This window comes from Ceratotherium simum, chromosome 3 (assembly GCF_057802395.1).
Source record: "Ceratotherium simum simum isolate JZ-2026a chromosome 3, ASM5780239v1, whole genome shotgun sequence".
Classification (NCBI taxonomy): Eukaryota; Metazoa; Chordata; class Mammalia; order Perissodactyla; family Rhinocerotidae; genus Ceratotherium; species Ceratotherium simum.
The window spans coordinates 24,486,715-24,490,657 of record NC_141902.1 but is presented as its reverse complement, the minus strand read 5'-3'; positions in this window follow the sequence as shown (position 1 = coordinate 24,490,657).

The window sequence follows — 3,943 nt, the reverse complement described above, 5'->3', positions numbered from 1 at the left end:
CCTCTGCAGCTGAAACAGGAGGACCCAGGCTTCAGTGGGTGGCACTGCCCTCCACTCCCCACTCCCTGCCCCATCTCCTTACCACCTGGGTCCTATCGCTGTCCCCGCCACTGAGAAGCACCTGGCCTAGGGCCTGCCCTCCCTTCTCAGGTTCTCTTTCCTTGTCCTCTGACTGGACGCTGAAGGAGAATCTCTGTGAGGGTCTGCATGGGGTGGAATTGGCCGGAGTTTGCTAAGGGGATGTGCTGAGCTGCTCAGAGGAGAGACACCGGGACACTGATCCAGCAACCTGGCTCCCAGGAGGAAATTGGAGTGGTTCTCACCTGGTTATCTCTTTGCAGAGAATCCTGAAGACTCTGGACCATGAGGGGAGCCACAGAGGTACGGCCAGGCAGAGAGAAAAACAGATGAAGAGAATGAAGAACAATGGAGGCAGGCAGGAAGAAGATAGCAGGCTTGACCCAGAGAGCCAGACAAGAGCAGGACAGACTGAAATGGGGAGTTAGGGAGAGAGAGAGGCAGAGAGGCAGGAAAAGAAAGGATGCAGAGTCAGTACAAGTGCAAGGGGCGGATGTGGAGTTAGAGTTGGAAACAGAGAGGCAAAGAGATTAGAACACACAGTCAAGAAGGTGGGGCAAGGGGGAGAGACAGACAAAGAAGTGTGAGAGTGATGAGTGTTGACAGAGACCAAGAGGTGAAATAAAGCCAGGACAAAGAGAGGGAAGCCATCCAAGGAGGGAGAAAGATGGAGACCGTGTATGGAGAACACAGACAGCAGGAACAGACAGATGCAGGGAAAGCAATGCAGATCAGGGAAGAAAAGAGGGTTCTGGTTTGTCCCTTGGAACCTCCCCTCTGCCAGGGGGAACTTCCCGGGGCTGGAGAAACGCAGTTCTAGCAGAACCCTGGGGCCTCTGACCGACTCGCACCCTATTGCTGGTGAAGGCAGAGTCCCTCAGGTGGGGCTCTGAGGGCTGGCCACAGAGCCTCCCCAGCCAAACCCTCTCTCACCTGGTCCGGAGGAGTGTCTGTCTGTTCTCAGAGCCGCTCCTTTATAACCCGCTGCCCACACCCCCTGCCTAAATTTGGAGTCCTTCCGGAGGGACCCTCCCTCCCACCTCTCCCCACTCCCAGCTCCTCCTCCCTTGATCCCTTGGCTCTGGAGGTGACAAGAGGATAGCAGGGCCTCCAGATTTGCCCATGAAAGGTCTGTCGCCCTAGCCCCCCTGGCTCCAGGGCCTTTTTTTAGTCCTTGGGCACATTCCTCCCCTCCAAAGCACTGATGGGCAGAGAGTGGGAAGACAGGACCTTCTCAAACCACCTCCCCCACCCCCCCAGGCACTTACCTTGGTTATTTTTAACCTGAAGGGTGAGTTGAGCACACTGGGTGAGGGTCACCTTCTCCCGCAGGCCAGATGCTTGTTCTGCCCCCCAACCATGGGCTCCCCTCCCTTCTTCCCCCCTCTCCTTTCTACTCTGGCCTGTCCTCACACAGCCCCAGGCTGGGAGCATCTCCCTACTCTCTCGGACCTGGAGTCTCACAATGCGAGGGACTGAGAGCTGGAGCCAAGATGCCCAGGGAGGGGATCTACTGCCCAGTGCTATGACTCAGTTTCCCAGTTTTAGGAAAAGAATTTCCATGCTGCCCTCTCTCTGCACAAATGCCAGGCCTGGTTTCCTTCTATTCCCCCGTCTCTGGGTGGGTGTCCTCCCAGAGACCTGAGGCTGTGCTGCTTTGGGGACAGGTCTGGAGCCCCCAGCCCCTTCCCTGATGCTCCTGATACAGAGGCCACCGTCCAACCCCCTCAAATAGGGGAAAGGATTCCCCAGTGCCATCACAGCAGATTTGCACTCTAACCCACAGTCCATTACCCTCGCATGGGGACTTGACTACCACACGTCCATGCACATTCTTAGCCACACACATGCAGATTTACACACTTAAGCTTGCAGATTTTCCTACTTGCTCTTATGCACACTGATACACAATTTGCACACCCACATTTGCACACATAAACTTTTACCCTCCCACTGCCACCTTCTGCTCCTGGCGTGGGGCAGGGTGGGGGTGGGTAGAGGCAGGAGGCGTTAATCCCGGAGCCTGAGGGAGGAGGGATGGGGATGGGGGGCTGCTCCCTCCTGCCTTTCTGGGCTGCCAGAGGGTGCAGGTGCTGCTGAGGCTGGCGGGGGTGTCTGGCAGGCCTGGGGATTTACACCAGCTGGGCCCCAGTCTCTGCATTCCATGGGGTGGGGATGGGCTGGGGCTCTGCAGTCTGCTCCCCCTCTGCAGGTAGAACTCTGGTGTCCCCTCCCGACCCTCCTGGGACTAATACTCACATGCCCTTCTTCGTGGGTATCGCCAAGTGCCCCAGGCCCTCAAGGCCCCCCTCCTCAGCCTCCGGGGATGCCATCTCTCAGAGGCTGTAGATGTCAGGTCTTCAGCAGGCCGTGCCTGTTATGACTAAGTGGACATTGTGTTCATGAAACAAAGCCAGACTCCCCGGCTCTCACACCCTCACACCCAGGAGCACTGTCCCAGCTCCCCCTTCCCACCCCATCTACTCTCACCTCTCAATATAGCTCTAGAAAGTGGAGGTGGGTAGGACGGACAGGGGTCAGCTTCACTGGGTAGAAGAGCTTTCCATTAAATATGTGGCTTCTCCCCCAAGGTCTCCACTGGGGGAGGACCCTCCACTATCACCCTACCGGACTCAGGAACACACATCTCTCTCCAGGAGACTCATGCCCTATATCCAGTGTTCTTGGAGGGACCTGAGTCAACCCCACATCCCCACCTCCTGCAGATGCCTAGGCCAAATCGTTACCCCCAGGGAAAGCAGGCCACCTGTCCCCAGCTCTAGGTCACTCAAGGCCCCAGTGTGCAAGCTAGGGGGTTAGCCCATGGCCCAGTGCGTCACTGCCTGTTTCCCATTGCCCCGGAGACATGATAACGGCCTGAGAACACCGGGTCAGGCTGGGTCAGGTCCAAGTGACAAAGACCAGGCTTTGTCCTCAGGGAACCCTGTATTCCGAGCTGGCCAGACTCAGCATAGACGGAGAGGGGGTGAGGGGTAGGCAGGCAGTAACCGATGTTGCCTAGAGAAGGAGGAGGAGGGACGGGGTTAACTTGCTTCCAGGGCTCTGCCCCGCTGTGTAGTCTGGTTTGCCCTCCTCTTCCTTTCCAAGGCCCCCTCCTCTCTCCTAGCTCTCACATCCATCCCTACTCTCCATCCTCCCTCAGTTGCTCCTAAATAGCTCCTCATTCTGCTGGAAGTCCTGGCGTGCAAGGGCACGGGTTGGAGACTCCTGCCACAGGTGAGGGGATGAGGAGGCAGGGGCAGCCTCCTTGGCACCAGGTCACCTCTCTTTGCCTGGCTCCCTGTATCTCTGTCTGTCTCTGTGTCTGACCTTCCTTTCTCTCTGCCTGGTTCCCTGTCGCAAAGTCGGACCTGGCCTCCGATTCTCCCTGGCGCCATGTTTCAGCCCATCTTAGGTCTGACCTGCCTGCATTCCCACGAGTATCTGCCATCTCTAAGCCTGACCTCTGCCTGTCTCCTCTCTGCCTCCACATCTAGCTCCAGGGTCTTGTCTGCCCCTCTCTAATCAGCTTCCCTGATTTTCCTTGCATCTGAAGGTGACCCAGGAGTCTTTCCTTCGCCCCCCTGGATCTTCCGGCTTCTCTATCCAAGGATCAACCTCCTTTCTCCTCTTCCATTCCATCTCGGCACCCTCCTTCTCCTGGGGGCTCAGCTGCCAGTCCTCTCTCACCCCATCTGCCGTGTTCTCTCAACATCTAGATCTTCTGCTCTGGGAGCTTAGATTCTCTAAGTGTCCCCTGCATCCCCCTTTTCAAGTGTGTCCCTCCCTTTTCTCTACTTATCTCCTCATCGCTCTCCAAGTCCTTCCTAGAAGAGGAGTGTCCTAGGCCGGGAGAGTGGAGGGG